Source organism: Emys orbicularis, chromosome 4 (assembly GCF_028017835.1).
Source record: "Emys orbicularis isolate rEmyOrb1 chromosome 4, rEmyOrb1.hap1, whole genome shotgun sequence".
In the NCBI taxonomy this organism is placed as follows: Eukaryota; Metazoa; Chordata; order Testudines; family Emydidae; genus Emys; species Emys orbicularis.
In genome coordinates, this window is record NC_088686.1 from 142,455,702 (window position 1) to 142,476,436 (window position 20,735).

Here is a 20,735-nt window from a genome sequence, read left to right on the forward strand (position 1 = left end):
TGGGAGGAGGGTGCAGATGATTCCCCTATAAAGCAGTAGGAAGCTGTGGAGTGAAGGGGAAGCCTGGGAAATTGCAGTGTGTGGAACAGGGTCCTGCAGGGAAAACCCTGAGACCAGGGGAGTTCCCCCAACTAGGAAGGGCTGGGAATAACCTGCTAAAGCAGAGAAGACCCTGAGACACCAAAGCTGTGCCTAGCTTAAGGCAGGAGGGAAGATTTTTGTGTTTCATTTAGAACTTTAAGTTAATAAACCAGTCCCGAAGGAGGGCTTTTGTCATGGAACTTGTTAAAGTCCCTTTCTGGAGTACATTTGAGGAACCAAGTGGGGAAACTGAGGCAGGGCGCTGCTGCTTGTAGGGCCACCACTGGCCCTGGCGGGGGGTGGGTGCTTAGGAGGTGGCCACCCTGTTGGCACACCTCAGGACCCTTCACATACATTAATTGATGCAAATTGCATGAAGAAGTAGGGAAGTCTGTTTATACCTATTTTACAGACGGGAGAAACTGAAGTATAGAGGCTAAGTGATTTGCCCAAGGTCTCACATGTGGCATAACTGAGAGTAGGGATCAAAGATTCATGCCTCCCGGCGCCCTGCACTAGACAATGCTATCCAGATGCACAGTAGGAAACAATTGTGAGCTGCCAGATATTTTTCCAGTTCTAATTTGAGCTGTCCTATTAATGTCTCTCATGTGGGGCCAGCTATCTAAACACTCACCATCCACAACTAAACCCAGATTTTCACCAGAGCTCTGCTCCCATTTAGGCATCCAAACAAAGGCCAAATTTTCCAAAGGGCGCAGCACTCAAAATGAGGAGCAAACCTGACAATCTGGCAGCTGGGTCAGGCAAATCAGGAATTGGTTGACATGATCTTTTTGCGTTGGAAAATGTCCGTTTGTCGAAGCCAAACCTTTTCACAGCAGCGTTGTCAGTTTTGTTGTACTTTTCTAGGTCCACAGTGGAATTCTGGGCAGAAGCAGAGAGAGACCCACCCCCAGAATAGATCGTTGGTTAGGACATTGATGTCAGGACCCAGGTCTAAATCCCTCCTGCACTAGATTCAGAGCAAGGATTTGACTTGGATGACCCATGTGCTCAGTGAGGGCCCTAACCACCGGGCTATTGGCTTTTCTGGGTGGCCTCTTTCTCATGTTTTATCATGAACATCTTTGAAAGGTCTCGTTTTCCTTCTGCATCAGAACAAAAACAAAATTTGAAACCCCCGAATTTTGCACCCAGCGGAATCCTCCTTTTCTGGCCAACCTTTGAGCTGAGCAGTGCTGAAAAATCCTGTCCCTAGTGGAGGGTTACCACCTTTGAAATGCAAAAATACCAGCCCTGCCCCTCTCCCCTCCCAGACAAGCCCACTGCAACCCCAACCACAAGGCAACGCCACAACCCCCCACCCCCGAACAGCCACTTATAGTATCTAGAGAGATAACACATATAGATAAGATTGTTACCAATCGGGTGTTTGTTTTATCAGCACATTTTGCCAGCCACTCTCTGTAATCTGTTTCAGAGGGGTAACCGGGTTAGTCTGTATCAGTAAAAACAACAAGGAGTCCTTGTGGCACCTTAGAGGTTGCACAGAAAATCTGCGACAGAGTTGGAAATAAAACCTAGATCTACAGATTCCTTAGACTGGAAGGAATGTCTTGTGTCTGGTGTTGCAAGACCTCTACTTCTCCCTTGACTGAAGCTGAGAATATTGTATTAAGAAATTTCTAACGCTTTGCCAGTTTACATCAAATTTTATACAGCTTTCCTAGTGAAAAATCCTGGGTGGGGTGGGGGTGGGGGTTTAAACTAATGCTGCTGAAATTCCTTTCCCAAGTTAGAGGCGGTGTCTTACTTTTTTGAGGGTGTTTCTGATGTCTTTTTGATTGCTGAATCTCTCTGTCTAGCTAGCAGTTTCTCAAAGGGCTGTTGCAATCAATAGTCTATGCTACCAACATCTGCTCTTTGTTTTCATTGCCCTGAGTAGCTGAAAACCTATCTGAGACAACCTCCCATTCTTAAATGTAAATGGTCACATATGTAGAATGACCAACAATTTATTGACATTTATTGACATTAATAACAAAAACTAAGGACCTGTCCACATGGGGAAATTTACCAATAATAATTATACCATTATAGTTATACAGTTCCAATATAACATAAGCTAAATCACAACAATGCACTTTTATTCTGTAATAAGTGTCCACACAGGAGCTATTCTGATACAGTAATGCTGAAAAAATTTCCCCATGCAGACAAGCCCTAAGAGACAAGGAGCAGATATCAAAATAAAGAAATGCAGGAACATTACAACATACAGACTATAGACAGGAAAATGTGAAAGCTGACAGCACAGAGATGCATTAAATGGAAACTTCCACTCTTAAAAGAGAGCTCTATGTAGTTCATGTGGGCTAGACCCCCCTCTGAGTCCCCAGCAATCACATTTATCTTTTTTATATATAGCTTTTTTCCCCCCGCTCTCTTTTCCCTCTCCCTGTTGCTGTGAAAGATCCACACATAGTCAGAATCATTTCCCCCTCTACAAAAGAAACCATGGCACTGGCTGCATCCAAAGTGCTGTCAAATGTACAAAATAAACTGAAAAAAAGAGAGCTGTTTTCTTTCATTTTTTTTTCCAGTTAGAGTAACTTTATGTGCTACAAATACCTCTACATACAAACATTTCAGAAAGAAATGTGACTACTTTTTTAAAGTTATTGACGTCCTACTAAATGGACTGCAAGGTGAACCTTTTTACACCTGTCATAATTTCATGGTAACTGTAAGGAACAAGCACTCAGGTTTCAAGCCTCTAGTCTTCACCTGTCTCTGGACTGGGACCCACATCCCTCTCCTTCTGACCGGGGGGTAGGCTGCAGTCACTGTGCACTCATTGGGTATTTCTACACAGCTCATAGAAGTGAGCCTCGCAGCCTGGGTCAACAGACTTGGGCTAGAGGTGAGCTCACGCTCTATAAATAGCTGTGTGGACAGTGCTTTGAAGGTGAGGCTTGGGGCAGGTTGGTTAGTTTGTAGAGGAGTGTAGTAATCTTCTTCCCATGAAGTTGAATGCAATCCCTGGTCCACAATGGTAGATAGAACATTCATAAATTTAATATAATATGGTCTTCAGATACTGCATGTGGTTGCAATGCCTGTCACAACCACTGTCTAAACAGCAGAGGAAGTAAACTCAAATGTATATCAGGTAATTTGTTCTTCCAACCAGTCCCTTTTTATATTTGAGAGACTCTCCCCTTCCCATCCCAAGTGATCCCTTCCAAAAACTCCCTCTTTGAGTGACAGCTCCCCAGGCATGATCTGTCTCACATGCACATCTTTTGTGCTGTAAGACAGCACAATCTCCTTTCTCTCTGTCTCCCCTTCCTGTTAGGATTTAAACAGCATCCTTTACTTGGGTCCTGGTGGATTACTCTGACAGTTCCATATCATCTTCCCTTAGTGACAGTACAGTCTGTTGTCATACAGGAAAATAGAACATGAATTCAGGCCTTGTAGAGATGAGGCATGGTCCTTGCAAAACTGAAAATGGCAGAAAGAGGTCCACAGGGCAAGAAAGTCTGTCATATGCAGAAGATCAGTTAGATCTGTCAGAGGAGCAGGTGGATTCATTCATAACTCCCCATCACTCTAGTTATGCCATTGGGATTGTTACCAAGCATCCACTCTTACGACATCAGAAGAAATATCCTTTCTTGTATATTAGCAAAGATTGCTCATGTAGATGCCTCTCAAACAACTGCAGCCAGCCCTCGTAGACCCTAACCAGCTCATGCTACTTCTCATAGTGTACTTAGTATGTGTGTGTAATCTATTTCTTCTGGTTCTAGTAAAATCCCTCTGTGGTTTGGAAGCCTCACGTGTTCCTGCTGAGGAACTGTGACTGGGGAATCCTGTGACAGTAGCGATGAAATGGATGCTTAGGAAAGCACCAACGAGAGAACTGCCTCTAGAAAAAAGAAAAGCAAGAGGCACAAAGGTATGACTCCTTCACTCACCCAGTCAGCTCTGCAGAGTCCTTGCTGGGATCGTCTTCTGCGTTTGCCAAGCTAGTGACTGCTATTTAGAGATCAGCAATGTGTCTCTTCAAAGAGTTCAGTGAAGTGTGTTTGTGCATGTGTTTGTGCATGCACTTGTGTGCACAAACGCTTAACCAAAGGAATGCTAGGTAGGAGACGTGGTTCATCTCCCCTTTCTTACTGAAGGTGGATTGTTGCAGTTGATTGAATCATGCCTAATTGGTTGATTTCGACCACGTATGTGCTGCAGATAAAAACTTTCCTGAAACACTATATAAAATCCTACAGTTATGCCACATGAAAGGAGACCTGCAAAGAGAGAAACTTTGTGCCTTATTTATTATTTTGATGTCTCAGGAGAGCACTCCTCCCCCTTTAAAGAAAAATAAAGGGTGGCGATTGCTGAATTGTTTGTATAAAGTATCAGGTATTACCTGTTCTTGTGGGAGGATTCCTTGAATGACTAGAGAACAGGAGTGAGAGCTCTGAAAGCTGGTATAGGGTGTTGTATCTTTCACGCAGAGCTTATCTTCCAGTTGTTTATTAAGAATGTGAGTTAAATAGTCTGTTAACAAAAACAGACTTAAACAGTTGGGCTAAAAATTGCTGCCCTTGTCACTTGCACAGATTCCATTCTCATGCCTCTTGGGATGTTCTCCTAGCTCTGAGAAGTATTCCAGCAAAACAAGAAGCCCAGACTGTGTACTGCTAATGTAAAAAGCAAGCCAAAACCACTTTTGCCTTGGTGGAAGAGTTGGAAGCACAAGCCCAATTTCTTCCCTTTTTGGATATCACCTGTCATCCTGCAAACATGAAAGCGTTCAAGAAATGCAAAAGATAGGGATTCCATTAGCGTCATTAACTCTGCAACTTTTGCTGTTGTTACTTATTTAGCAGTTTAAGCAATAATTGAAAATCTATAAATGGGCATTGTGGGGAGATTAATGTTCATATTAAGAACATAAGAATGGCCATACTGGGTCAGATCAAAGGTCCATGTAGCCCAGTATCCTGTCTTCCGACTGTGGCCAATGCCAGGTGCCCCAGAGGGAATGAACAAAACAGGTAGTCATCAAGGGATCCATTTCCTGTCGCTCATTCCCAACTTCTGGCAAACAGAGGCTAGGGACACCATCCTTGCAAGCGCAGTTATACCCAGAAAAGTGACTGTAAACTGACACAACCTTCTAGCAGGCTAGCCCCAGTGTGTATTGGAATTAGTCCTGTTGATTTGCCGCTACAGTTAAAATGTAACTTTTTTTTAGTTGCTGTTAGCCTTACAGAATTAACACTGCTCAGGCTCATTCATCTTCAGCAGAGCTATCAACTAAATTTGATTATCAGGTCCAGCCTCATTGTCTTCAAATTACGATTTCAATTACATCTGTGAAACCCCATGGAAGTCACAGAATTGTATATCTGTAACTGAGAGCAGCATTTGCTCTGCATAATCCTTATTGCTGGCAACAATCATGGAATATCAGGGTTGGAAGGGACCTCGGGAGGTCATCTAATCCACCCCCCTGCTCAAGGCAGGGCCAATCCCCAGTTAGATTTTTGCCCCAGATCCCTAAATGGCCCCCTGAAGGATTGAACTCACAGCCCTGGGTTTAGCAGGCCAATGCATGAGCCTGAAAGAACACAGCTTGACTCTCAGATTCGAGCCTGAGTTTGTGAGGCTAGCAGTTCATTAAAGATGTTAGGGTGTCTTTTTATGGGGTCAACTGAGCAAATTTGGAGCAAAGGACCCAGAGTTGTGTTTTTTAGTCACTTCTGAATAAAGCTGTGTTTCAGCAATTCTATTTTGTGCAGCTCAGTAGGATGTAAGTTGTACCACAGTGCAGATAAGCTATATAGCTGCTATCAGGGTGGATTTGATTTAAATCACTAGACAGGAAGACTCCATTTAATCATGGATTCCTACATAAAAGTGCATTCTTATTGGTTGTTATAACCTTAATACATATTCTTCACAACTCAGAGATAGATGAGACCTAAACTGGGTCTCTCTTACAGCATGCTGCCATTATAGGTTTTCCTTTCTAGTGAGAGAATGGTATGGTAGCTCTCAAATCAATGAAGGCTACACTCAGAGAGACCTCAAGACTTCAGGAATATGCTGCTCAAACAGTTTCACTTTTGTTTCTACTGCCTGTCCCTCCCTTCTCACATTTATCTCCAGACTTCTTCTCCTTGTCCAGATGTATTCTTCCCCCAACAATCTTCTATTTATTGAACTTTTTGAAACTTTGCACTTTGAGAGAGAGGTAAGGGCTTGACTCTGTGCACACAAATTTGCAGAGGGACAATAGGGTTGAGGTCTGTTATTTCTAACCTCTATATATTATATTATTTATTTAAAAACACTTTTTCTGTTAACAAGCATGTTATCTCTGGAGACACAAATCCCCAGTTTGAGAACTGCAAAACTAAGCATCTCTGATGGTATCTTCTAGACTGAGCACTGAGTCCCATTGGGTAGATAGAAAGATTAACCTAAATAATCTATACAGAAGCCCCTGGAACCCCATAAAACTGGGTCCCTAATCCATGAACTATTGGAACTCATTTACAAAACTTTTCTTAAACATTACATGAATATATTGTCTCATACTATAGAATTAGAATTTATAATCCCTATTCCATGATGAGATATCTTTGAGCTATAATGTTTCTTAATTAAAACGATCTTTAGATAGGTTTTTTCCTCAAAAAGCATTTTATCAAAAAAATCCGATTTAAATAAAGAAAATCCAATTTTTATTTATTTTAAATAATTGATTTTTATCCATCCTGGCTGCAATGCTGTGGACACCGGATTATGCAGCTTCACAGTGCAATGGTTAATATCCTAGCTGAAATTCAAACAGAATTTAATTGCATGTAGTTGAGAGGAAAACTGTAAGTTTTTATAAAGTAACTTTTAGTTAATTTTAAAGAAATTGACTTATGTGGTCCTTTCCATCTGAGAATCTCAAAGCATTTTACAAATAATAATGAATTTAGCTTCACAGCAATCCTGTAAGATAAGAAACAGTTCCCCATTTTAGAGATGACAAAATTGAGGCCAAGAGAGTTTCCAGGAGAAGAGGACTGGCACAATGGTCAGGGCGATACTCCAGGACTTGGGAGACGTGTGTTTAGTTTTTTGCTCTGCCTCAGACTTTCTGTGTGACCTTGGGCAAGTCACTTTTTAGTTTCTCTCTCTGTCTGTACAATGGGTAAGGCTGTAAAAAAAAAAAAAATATCCTGGGCTGTGATCTTGTTGCAGAAACCACAACGTTTAACACAGTTTTTTAGAGTAGCTGCAAATTTGAGTGGCATCGCTAACCCATGCACCAGGTCACATCATCATTCAAGTTTAGTCCAGCCACTCCTCCATCATGCTTGCCTTTGGGAGCCAAGTGGGACAACCAGTGTATCTTATCTGTTGCTGCCCTGCTTTGAAAGGTAGGCTGCATGCCTTGGAAAAACGTGCTGGCAATATTCCAGATAGGTAACTGCAACTTTAACGAAGTGTGGCAGCAACTTTTGAACCAAAAAATGCAAACAGCTTTCCACAGCCTTAACAATGGGAATAGGCGCACCTCCCTGCGTCACCAGGGGTGAGTGAGGACAAATATCTTAAAGATTGTGGGGCGCTCAGTATTTTAGCCTACAGAGGACCTGAATTTCCAAGGTAAACAAAGCAGTTTTTTACAATGCTCCTTTACCGTCATAAAGAAGAAAAAACATGCCGAAGCCCAAAGTGACATAAGTCAATAGAAGAGCCAAGATCGCCTGGACTTTCAGACATGAGTTTTAATTTCAAGACTATCATTCCTCCCCAAATTCTATCCCTCCTTGAGGATTAGCCACAGATTAGGTTTGAAATCTTTGGGCCCCAGACAGCCCCAACCTAACAGGGCGTGCATTACATCCAGGGTGGATTGATCTAAATCGTGATTTAAATCAGCAGGTGGGAGAAGCCTTGATGGATGGATGGATGTTTTTTTGTTTTAAATCATTGCTTTTAATCATGTTTTGCATTTGTACTTTTTAGTTCTTTTCCTAAAGAAAGGTTCATGCTTACTAGTTGATAGACATTAAAACAAGTTCATTTGCAACTAAATACAGCCTTTACACTAAATTTGGTGCTTCTTTTTGCTAACCGGGACGATGCACTATATCTATACACATTTATTTTAACAAATATATAGCGTAACTTATGTTTATTCTGATTCTTAATTTTTACATTTATCATGGTAGAAAATGGTGACTGATTCCTTTCTAATTTACTGGATGATGATTAAAAAGGTTATCAAAACATTTTACATTTAAAACTCATTTATTAAACAAAGGAAGTATTGTGTAGTTAATGAATTGAACAGATTTTCTGATCGCCATGTCCTTCAAGATTTTAGAGCTAGTAGATCATATCCTCTCACCTCTAGTTTTTATTCGTAGAGGGGAAGATGAAAACAAGCTTTCCAGCTTTCTCAACTTCCGAACCAGTGTCACAACTTTGAATGAACTAATAATTGAACTGAACTAGTTGAATAAACTGAAATTAAGAAAATACTCTTTCTGGACCTGCAAAAAGGCTACTGCAATGTTAAAAGCTGGTTTAGCCTTTGTTTGCCAGAAGCTGGGAATGAGCAACGGGGGATGGATTACTTGATGATTACCTGTTCTGTTCATTCCCTCTGGGGCACCTGGCATTGGCCACTGTTGGAAGACCAGATACTGGGCTAGATGGACTTTTGGTCTGACCCAACATGGCCGTTCTTATATTCTTCTTTTCTTATGTTAACAAACTTTGGTTCCAGGTGCTCAGCCAGTGACTTGACATTCTTTAAAACTTGGTAGCAAATATGTACTGCTTAATATTTTTTGTGTAAAATTTAAATAATTTTAACATATTTTAAAAAGTTTAGGCCTTAACACAGGTTGTCAATTTCAAATTTAATTTTAAATAGGATAATTTAAAAAAAAACACCTGTATTTAATTTAATTTTAAAAATTCTATTTGGGGATTAAAAAAAAAAATCATCAGTTTTTACCTACCCTTATTACATCCAAATGAAAGTTCTCTCCCACAGTTCTCAATGCTGAGTAAGGCCTGTAGAATCTATTGAGATATCCGTGTCCCAAAAGGTATCTTAACTTTTAAAACTTGAGCAAAATCCATCAGCATTGATAGTATTAGATTGTTGGAAAAATATATGTGCTTTGTGCACAGGTATCTCTAGGTGCATTTGGAATTAAACAAGTATGTGAAACTTTAGTCTAGTGGAACAGTTTTGAGAGCTCCGTGTGAGTGGAAATGGGTTGTTAATGACTAGAGAAGCCTTCCTGGAAGTGTTTGCTTTCCTGAAAGCTGTAATTGAAATGTAGATAAAACAAAGCACCTTTTAAAGGTGGGTTACACAAGAGATAATAACAGGAGTACTTGTGGCACCTTAGAGACTAACAAATTTATTAGAGCATAAGCTTTCGTGGGCTACAACCCACTTCTTCGGATGCATCCGAAGAAGTGGGTTGTAGCCCACGAAAGCTTATGCTCTAATAAATTTGTTAGTCTCTAAGGTGCCACAAGTACTCCTGTTATTTTTGCGGATACAGACTAACACGGCTGCTACTCTGAAACAAGAGATAATGACAGTCAAAAAGGGAAACTTTAAACTAGGCAACTCCCACCTTTTCATGTTCTCTGTATGTGTATATGTATCTCCTTACTATATGTTCCATTCTATGCATCTGATGAAGTGGGCTGTAGCCCACGAAAGCTTATGCTCAAATAAATTTGTTAGTCTCTAAGGTGCCACAAGTACTCCTGTTCTTTTTAATGACTAATACGTTTCTTTCTCTCTTTCTACATTTTGTTTATGCTGATAGTGAAATCCCACCGGTCCCCTAAAGCACCAGTGGGGCCTATGGGTGGGTCTACACTTAAAAAGCTGCAGCGATGCAGCTGCGCTGCTGTAGCGCTTTAGTAAAGATGCTGCCAAGCTGATGGGAGAGCTTCTCCTGTTGCCATAGGTGCTCCATGTCTGTGAGAAGTTCTCCCGTCAACATAGCGCTGTCTACGCCCGGGGTTAGATTAGCATAACGGTGTCACGCAGGGGTGTGGCTTTATCATACCCCTGAACAAGGTAGTTATACCCTACAGAGTGTAAAGTCTAGACCTGGCCTTAGTGTGTAAAAATGGTCCATCCTCAAACACTTGTTTCCAAGTCTTTTGGGAAGGTTAGTGTTGTATGAGATTTGGTGTAACAGATACCAGCGCTCCATAATGCTGCTCTGATGCCTCTTATAAAGAAAGAACTGACCCAAAGGGAGCGGCAGTCTCTATGGGGTAACAATATTTTGGAGTTCAGGTGCCTCTAGCCTTAAGTTTCTTCATGATGAGCTACTGTAAACAAGCGTATGGACTGAGCCCGTCTTTGGCTAATGTGGCCTCTGTGCTGTCCCACAGCCACCTCATTTACAGAGTGTGTGTGTTCATGGCAGGTCGTGCAGCACTTGCAGAATAGTGCTCAACTGAGAGGAGCCAATCAGCTCAATTTGCATGCCTTAAGGTTTATAATGCAGGAGCTGTGTTACATAATGTGTGTTTGCTATGCTTAGAAAACCCTGATGAGGCTGTTGGAGAGGATTATCCCATTGACATCTGGCTGTTGCTGGCCTCCTACATACGTCCAGAAGATACAGTGAAGTTTTCTCTGATTTGCAAAAAAGCCTGGACTGTCATTTGCACTGCTGCCTTTTGGACCAGACTCTACAGAAGGTGCGACCACAAAGAGTTTGTAAACATACGCTTCAGTATTTGTGGGTGTCCATCAGTGTCGGACCAGAATTTGCTACAGAGCTGTTAATAGGGATCTATCTCCTCATTGGGTCAGTCATGCTAGATGTTGGGACATGGTTCTTTTCTAATGTGGTTGCAGCATGTGTGCCTCTGTATCCTAGTCTGGGCTGTTTCTATTAAATGTTGGTTTGGAGAACTTTAAATAGTATTTCTTAAGAGATTTGCTTCCTATCCGGTCTGTTTCACAGTCTGAAAATAACCACTATTTGTAATCTTCCTGTATGTCTAATGTTTAAAAATGTGGTGAGCTCTAATTGTCAAGGCCTAAACACTCAAAAGAATGTCGTGCCCATAAGAGTACATCTTGTGTGCAAAGCTCTCACAAAATGCTTACAGGAAAGTAATGGCATTGCCTCATTTTGAAGGCTTAATTTTTGGGTGATGTTTTGCCTCTTAGTCTCAGGCATTCCTTGCGGTGATCTGCCCATAAATTAACAAGGGGCAGGACTTAATGAAAATAAAGGCATTGTATCAGACTGTGCCGGGTTTTAGGGGCAACCAGAAAGATGGTAGAAGTGGGAGATGGTGCAGAAGAGGAGGAGGGAATAGATGGAGAGCATATAGGTGTCAGCTCACTATGCAAAAGTTCAAGCTTCTTCCTCTGGTCACATCCTTGACTCTCCTTTTTCACTGGGAAGACTGACATTTATTCCTATTATTAAGCATATATATCAGACAAAATCAGCGTTCTTTTCCTATTTGTACTCTTGCCTGTTTTCTGTTTTGCTTCACAACCTCTTTGTACTCCGTGCCACACACTAAAGATACTAGAGACCTTGCTAAGTCTCACTCACAGCCTTGGCACATCGTGGTGCGAAGACCTTTTGAGACTGGCAGGCCATCTAATGCAGAAACAGTATGGCGCCCTTGCAGAATCTGAAGATGGCTGCAGGTCTCCAGACACCAGCTATATATGGAGGGCAATGTGACTGCCAAGAGATGTCAGTGGGTGATGTGGTATAAAAGCAGAGTTTGACCCCTTTGTTCAGTCACCTTCTTTAACACTTATTTTGTAGCTCCCTGAGATTTACCTGAAATCCAGTACAGTTATGGCTTTTCAAGGGGTGTTGGGTTTGTCCCTGTTTCCTTTAGGCACTACACTCTGGATGCGTACCTGCCTCTCCATTTACGGCCAGAATCTATGGAAAGGCTGCACTGCCTCCGTGCGTGTGTCATCTGTTCGTTATACCACATGTATAAACCTTTTGCTTCTCGTGTCTCCAGGAATCCGGCTGTTCCAGAGACTACCCCCAGCACTTTAAAGAATTCCAACGTAAGTAGTAGTGTTTGGGGAAGTGAACTACCACCTGTGTTCAGCTGGTACACTCTCTCTGCTTTTTGTTATTCCCCTTTCAGAGAAACAAATCTGATTCAGATGGATCCTAGTGAAATAAATGCACTGGATCAGTGATATACATAGGAAGCTAGGAAGAGTTTGACTTCTGAAGTTTTATCAATTACCTGTGTTTGTACAGCCCCTAGCACAATGGGGTCCTCGTGTGTAGCTCCTAAGCACTCCAGTAATACAAATTAGGAAAATGTCATTTTACAGTGATGGAAGCTCTGTCACTGACACAATCCACAATTGTCCCCTTCCCTCCTCTACACAACCCAGGTTCCAAAAGGAGTTTGAGCTAGGTAGGCATTTTTGTCTACTACTTGCACTGTTGTAACTATATTATTTTGGAATGTTTCTTCTGGGTCAGTGGCAGAGGATCACAAATGCCATTGACAGCCTCTAAAAGGAGAGTCCTTTCACACTGCGCTCCTGCAGACCATCACCTTTGGTTTCTCTGAAGGGGGGAGTGTCATGAGGTGCGGAGCTAGCGTGCGAAGCAAGTGCCTGCTTTGGGTGTGGCTGTGAAGCTGGGGAGAAATTGTCTGCTGTGTCATTGGGCAAAAACCAAACTGCAGTCCTTGCTTGGAGCATTTGTGTATCTAGCCACAGGTGGCTCTTTAATGTGTCTCTTGCAGCACATGATGTTAAAAAACTGTATCATTTAATTATTAACCAATCAGGATGCTTTTACTGTGTTATTAACCAATTGTCGAATACCCGCAGTCATTTTGCTGTGAGAGTAAATAAAACAATGAATTCCCACGACTGTGGCTTTTTGGGGTAATGTTGATGGGTGATTTGGCTCCTGAACCCCTGAGATCTGAGCATCACTGCTCTATGCAAACTACAACAAATCCATTTATTTGCTGTGCGACATCTCTGCTGCTTCTGTCCTTCCCCACGTGAAGACACTGCTAAAGTGGCAAGTTGCCCTGAGATAAGACTGAGAACAGCGAGCAGCAACAGGTAGGTTGTGCTGCAGATCAGGATTAAGATGCATTTACAGCCTTTTGTGCACAAGTCCTCTGCACCTGTTTGCTCCCTGACCTAATAGGGAATATCACATTCAGGCAATGCCTTCCTTAAAAAGAAGGGAAAAAACCTGCAGTTCCACTAACCTCCTGTGGTCCCTCTGAATCTAACCACCCGTCAGAGCAGCCTGAACCCCATCCATCTATTGGTCTGATTAGTAGACCCCCCCTCCTCCCGCAGTGGAAGGGTCAGTGTCTGGGATTCATTCACGTTCACATCATAACGGCTTTGGTGCCCACTCCTGGTGCTTCTACCATACTAATAGTTTTGTAAAGATTCCTTGCGTGTAATACTTTTTTATTACCATTCACTTAAAAAAGGAAATTAAATGGTGATAAGCATTTGTTAGAATAACGGTAGAGGTCTGACTTCAACCCATCGAAGCATATGTAAGGGGACTGTTGCCCCCTTACTAACATTCAGTGGGGGTGTTTTGATTGGCTTGCTCCCAGTACTAAAAGGGGAAGGGTCGATGGCAAATCAGGAGCCTGAGACTGACAGTCCCCAGGAACAATGGGGAGAGGCCAATGCTCCAGATCAGCCTGATTGACAGGCTAATCAGAGGGTCAGGAGGCCCCGTCCTCCGTGTGAGCTGGAATTGCCTGGGTCAGACAGAGTGGGGCCGAGCTAAGGAGAAAGCAGGGGCCCAAGCTGAGCTGGAGAGCAGAACCGTGCCAGATCCAGAGGGGCCAGAGGCGCAGCCACAGAGCCAGAGACAAAGCCCAGGGAGAGCAGATCCTGAGCTGGGAGCAGAGCTGCAGCCCCAAAGCCAGAGCACAGCCAGGAGAGAGCAGGGGCCTGAGCTAAGTTGCTGGGAGCAGAGCTGCAGCCCCAAAGCCAGAGCACAGCCAGGAGAGAGCAGGGGCCTGAGCTAAGTTGCTGGGAGCAGAGCTGCAGCCCCAAAGCCAGAGCACAGCCAGGAGAGAGCAGGGGCCTGAGCTAAGTTGCTGGGAGCAGAGCTGCAGCCCCAAAGCCAGAGCACAGCCAGGAGAGAGCAGGGGCCTGAGCTAAGTTGCTGGGAGCAGAGCTGCAGCCCCAAAGCAGAGTTACAGAAGCAGCCTGCAGAGCAGACCTGCCCTGGGAGGAGAGCTGCAGCAACCAGAGCCAGAGGGGCCAGAGAAGCAGCCCAGGGAGCTGGAGGCAGAGCAGCAGCAGCAGCCGTGCTGAGGCAGAGTGGAGCTGGAGCTGGGGCTGGAGCAGTCCGGAGCTGGGTGCGGTGAGCAGCTGGGGAGAGTGAGGGGGACCCTGGCAGTGGGCCCAGCGCAGGGAGATACCTCAGCCAAGAGGCCTTGCAGGCCAGACTTGGAGGGGGATCGTAACCCTGACAGGGCAGGGGCGACGCTGGGAAGAAGGGTCCTGCCACCTAGAGCCTGAGAGCGTGTGGCCACCGCCAGAGCAAGTGTCCGACCCGCAGCGTCCCTGCAGCACAGCCAGGGCCTGAGAAGGAGGCCCGGGACCTACAAGGAACAGACTGTGAACTGCCCTGACGTTCCAGAGACACTGCTTGTGATATTCCCTGCCTCAGAGCAGGGTGATGTGTTTCCTTTAACCTTTTCCATTTTTCCTTATTCTTTTTTAAAAGTAATTGTTAATTAAATAACTTGTATTTGCTTTAAATTGTATAAAATGATCAGTGGGTCAGGGAGGTGCCCAGTGCAAAGAGAGTACCCCGGAGTGGGGACACCCTAGCCCCTGTCCTAGGTGACCACAGCAGGGTTGGGGGTCAAGCCCCCCAGGAATCCTGGGCCCAGCCTTGTCGGGGTTTACGAGGACTCTGCCAGACAGGAGAGTGGAAGGGGAGTCCTCAAGGGCAGGGAGGCCTCTGGGTAAAGGAAGTGGGAGCGAGGACTCGGATCCTTTCGTTAGCCCACTTCACCGGGGTAGTGCAGAAGCCAGGAAAGTTCCCCACAATAGCGGGACCATTCCCCCGCTTACACATACAAATGCCCTTGTACGTCTGGACTCCAGACTGGGTCCTCTTGGTTCCATGTGCTGCAATGCCTAGGCGCAGTGGTGTCCATTGAATGGGACCTTACATTGCCTCTGCGACTCCTTGCTTTCATGGGGTTTTGGTTAGACCCCTAGGGGTCTGTTAACACTGATGGGAGATGCTCGTGTAAACTGTGCATGCACCGAAGGGAGACTCAGACCCCTATATTACTGAATCCAGCTTTTCCTCGTTAATTTCCTTTCTTCTTTCCCTAGCGTAGCTTGTGTGGGACACTGGAGCCGTTGTGGTGTCAGCAGAAGTGTTTGCCCTTTAAAGACACCCCCATTATTTTTGGTGGAGCAGCAGGCCATACGGTGCACGTCTGAAGGGCAGGACGGCTGACACGCGGATGACATCCTCTGCCCCTTACCGTTTTGTGCTTAACTACTTGCCATGATCACATGAGCTGTTAGATGAAGCTGTGTCTGTAAGGGCACGCGCTGGCTCTGGGTCTCTAGACGTACACACACTGGCTCTGATCAAACTGGCATGCTAAAATAGAGTGGTCGTGTCATCGTGTGGCAGGAGGGACTAACCGCCCGAGTGTAACCCAGTCAGAAGTGGTAGGAAGGTACTTGGACAGCTAGCCTAAGCTCCCCCCATGGCCACGCTATTATTTTCAGCATGTTAACTTAATTCCAGCGAGTGCATGTAGGTCCGCCCACCCTGGGAATTACATCTCCAGCTGCAGTGTAGATGTACTCAGAAGGTGAACGGCAAACTCAACTGCAAATGGAATTAAGCCCAGCAGTATCTGCTGCATGCCCCCCGCTAAGCACGGTCCAGGGAGCAGTCAGTATTGTAATCGGTTAGAACTGTTTGCTGCCGCTGCTGCCTGGTGGGGGAGATCGTTTAGCCCATGCTCCTGAGCTTAACTGCTCTTCAGCTTTGTGCTTCACCTCTAGGGGATTCACCACTGCAGAGATCCTTCCAGCACTCCTGCCTGTGACTATGATTTAGAAGTGAAGTGAAAGGCCTTGTATCACTGCAAAGCCACACAGTAGGAGTGACCCAGGCTTGGTGCTAAGAGGGGTTACATGAGTCCCTCACCCCAACTAGAATTAAATTGCATTAAAAAGGTGCAGTTTGCATCAGCCCTTGTTCTCTTTTTTTTCCATCCATGAAAGCAATTAGTGCTGGTGCGGCCTCTCAGATTTGACAGTGTTAGTGACTGCAGCTAGCAGGTACAGCATTGGCAGATCAGTTTCCCCACATTGACCCAGAAGAGGCCTTAACTCTGACCCAGAGAGACCATCTCTGGGTGAGAGGGGAGTTTTCTCTATGACGCATGCCATTCTTTCCCTTCCTGCTGAGGCTGTTAGCAGGCCCACTTCAGGTCAGTTGTTATGGAAGGTATCTCTTGTGATGTGGACACTTACTCTCTGGCAACTGGACTGAGATTTGCCAGGCTCTCTCCTTATTGGCTACTGAATGGCTGTCAGATGACTGCAACTTCCAGTCACTGTCAGCTTATCGATATGATATTGGGCTCTATTTAACCTCCCCCCTCACCTGAATACAGTAGTTCTGCTAAGACTCTCCTATTTCATGGAGCATTGCATGCCAGGACATAGAATCTCACAGCTGTAAGGCTGTATAAAGGTGTGGCAGTCAGAGATTACACTATAGAATACCTGAGAGACCTTTGCCAGCAGATCCAGGCTTTGGTTGCCTCTGGCATTGAGGCATCGGACCCCATGTATTCATCCACCTTTAGAAAAGAAGCAATGTTCTGAGCCACTAGTTGAACTGTACAGCCAAAGCTTTGCTTTGTGATTTTGAAATACTAGGACGTTGCCTAATGGAGGGGAGTGTGACCTCTGGGTGCGCCTCCTCTCTCCTCCTCCCCCCCCCCCCCCGTGCTTTTTCAGCTCTGTCCAGTCGCTTTTAACATTTGCCTCTCTTTGATTTCTCCTTCCCTGATCTGCTGTTTGCTCTCCCTCACTCCTGCTCTGTTCTGAGTGTGAGCTGAATGCATACATTGACCTGAGATTTTATCAATTTAATTTGGCTATTCCATGTAGTATGTAGAGGAGCAAAGTCCATTCTGCTTTCCTCTTCTATGTGGAATGGGTGAGCGGAACAGAGGAAGCACTGCTAGAGCCCAAGTCCTGTGTCACCCTCTGGTATAGCGAGGTTGCCACCTTCTGACTGACAAATGGAAAATGCCAGGTATGCATTAATGTTTGCAGTGTAGTTGTAGCTGTGTCGGTCCCTGGATATTGGAGAGAAGGTGGGTGGTCCAGTAAAAGAGATTACTTCACCCACCTTGTCTCTCAGGTATGCATTAATGTAACTAATGGGACCAGACTGCTGCCATCTCTTCAGCTGCTCCTGTGGTTTGTAGTTTGAGCTCTCTTTGCCTGTGTTGAAATTCACTAAAAATGAAATAATTAACTCTACTACTGTATTCCCCCCCCCCCCCCATATCAGTGTTTGCTTTTCTGGTGCAGAAAGATTGAAGGGAACAGACGAGAACCTATGTGGGAATTTAACTTCAAATTCAAAAAACAGGTATGAAAGCTAACCACTTGCCATTGAAATGTCAGGGCGGTAAGGTTTTGAAGCCATAATGATTTTTCTTCCAGAGTTGTCATTGATGGGCGCAGTAGATCAATTAAAATCCGATCTCCTGGTAAAAGAAATACATCTTGCCAAATGCAGAGGTGGGCAGGTAAGGCACTTGTGGAGCTGCTGAGTAGGAAAACTAGAGCAGGAGGCAATTCTTACTGCTTTAAAACAGGCCAACGTTTTCAGTCTTGAGTGTCTAAAGGATTAGATCCCTATGGCCATATTTAGGCTGCTGATTGCCTGCCCCTAACCCAACGTGCTGAGTATCTATAGCTCCAAATACCTTCAGTGGGGAGTTGCGATGACTCGGCTCCTCTGAAAAGCCAGTCACTTTGATTTAGTGGCCTACGGTTAGGGACCCAAGTTTGAAATGTGTTGAATTAATGTCTTTTCTCTCTTCACACGGAAAGCCTTTCCAAAGCTAACCAACCCTTTTATCAGGGGGTGACAGTAATCTTTGTGAAACTCTCCTTTAACCAGACTCAGGATAAATGTATAATACCGAGCACCCTATCAGGACCTGCAGAGTCTGTCTTCAAAGAGACAGTCTTGCAAACCCTCCATCCCAGGGTTTTCATTGAACATGGAACCCTTTTGCCCGAACAGTTGGGCGTTAGGCAGGAATCTGCTGCTGAGCCAGGATGGTCTCTAGACATGAAGTGAAATTTCTGGTTGGCTTCAGTTTAGTTGAATGAACCGGTCTGTCTCGTTATGTCAAGCCTCCCAGATTGAAGAGTAACTGTTGCAAAGGTCTTCAGCCACCTGTTCAGTATGAGGATGTTCACACAAATCCTGATCAGGACTGCTGTCTGCTGCAAATCACCACCCTCAACTTCATCTTCCTGCCGGTAGTCATGGGTATGATATTTACCTTGGTAAGTGTTAAGAAATCTGCACATGTGCTAAGAAAATGGTCTGGTCATTACCGCATGTCTGTAAATCTTGCTGCACCAGCAGACTAATTAATATGCATTTCCCTAGTGCATTGGGGTCATCACTCAAGGATCTCTTCAGTTTAGTTTCTGCAAGTCACTAAACTCTCTGATGGTTGATGTAGATTCATGGCACCAGCCCTCGAGGCCCAACTAGAAGGGACGGTTTGTCAGCTGTCTTCAACGAAATGTGCTCCATTCCTGGGGGAAGGAAGGATGAGGATTTGTATTCTCATCGTGCCTAGGAGTCTTAGTCAGCAGCACCTAAAATACCCTAGATAACTTATGGCTATTAAAGGTAGAATTGGAGAATAGTGTCCAAGTTCTCTCACCTTTGCACTTCCGTAAGATCAAAGCTCCAAATAACATTTATTTCAACTTTAGAAGAGAGTTGGTTGATCTTTCAAATTTTGATGATGTCTTTCTGGTATCTTTTTTGTGAAAAGCATACTTTTTGGAGGCCCTCAATTTAAAAAAAAAGAAAAAGTATTTGAAAATATAAAGTTTAAATGTAAAACACCACAAAGAAAATGTTTGTCCAATAAGAATTAGGGATCAGCATTCACAGTAGTAGATAGTATTTGAAGAGAAATTAGGTACTGCTTCCAGAAAATGCCTAGATGTCTATTAAGGAAATTGCCAATTTTCTTCCCTGCAGTTCACAATAAACGTGAGCACTGACATGAGACATCACAGAGTGAGGTTGGTGTTCCAGGATTCTCCTGTCCGGAACGGCAAGAAGCCCCGACTTGACCAAGGAGTACAAGTTATCCTGGACCCTGTGCACAGTATACGTCTCTTGGATTGGTGGCACCCGCAGTACCCCTTTTCTCTGAAAGCTTAGCATGCTCCTACTGCATCTGTGAGTAGCCATGTCAGGCAGAAGACAATGTCTAGGAACTGGGAAATCCTGTTTTTATTTCCTGAATAAATTCTCCAATCTCCTTACAAATGAGTGAAGCTGCAATGCCAGTCTCTGTATATAATTTCCAGCCAGTAATGAGCAGAATCGAGTGTAAATGGAAATGATTTGTAAACACATTTCTATGTAAAGTTCACATTTTATGATTTGAAAGGAGCACCATGAAACTGTTCATTTAAAATCCTTTTGGTGTTAACGAAAGTCGTCCTGTGTTCTGTTGCGCAAAGGAAGCGGAAAGCGTGCTTCCAGATCCAATGTGGTCAGAGAGATTTTCAGACCAAGTGTCAATGAAATCAGTGTGCGTCTTACTGTAGCGTGATCAAACTCAAATGCAGCAGTATTATCCTACACTGATGCAGCAAGTGGAATAGCAGTGACAATCACTAGTCATGCTTCAATCTCTTATCTGCATGAGCACAATAAAGGCATAAATGATCAAGCAAAGAGATTGCCTTTACAGCTCACATTTAAATTAAATGTGTGTGGTGATAAGGCAAAGAAACACTTACAAAAGTTCGTATCCTGATGCTCTCTTTAAGAAAGAGAATCTAAAACACACATAATGGAAAGGCTCTTGTGGTATGTGGGAACTAAACAAAAACTAACCGCATGAGTTAATAAGTGCTCAGACTTCAGGCATTAGAAGAGTAAGATTGTCTGTGAGCTAAGCTAACAGTGTTTGGAGCTAGTGACTGGGGGAAAGCTATTAGGAACAAAGAGGAAGCATCCAGTTCCCAGCGGACAAATTAACTACCTGGGAAAAATAAACCCAACCCTTCTGGCTCTACTTGGTGGTGTGAGAGGGCTAAGCAGGGTACTGTCTACTTCAGCATATCTGGAGTTGCAGCACCACAATACCCAGAATAGATGGGGGCATGAGTTTTATGCAGAACCGTGGGGAAGTATCGTTCATCTTATGACAGGAAGAAGAGCTTCATAATTCCACCTAAAATCCTCTGATTTTGAGCCTCAAGGGATTTGAGATAATAGCTTCCCTGGCCCTGCAGACCATAGGGGCAGTTGAATCTCAGCGCAAAGTACATCTGCATG

The 20,735-nt window shown here is 44.1% G+C and overlaps 1 pseudogene; it reads left to right on the forward strand.

The window, feature by feature from the left end:
• Positions 1-3,927: 3,927 nt before the first annotated feature.
• LOC135878169 (putative transmembrane protein 183BP) lies at positions 3,928-19,607 on the forward strand (annotated as a pseudogene).
• The last annotated feature ends 1,128 nt before the right edge of the window (positions 19,608-20,735 follow it).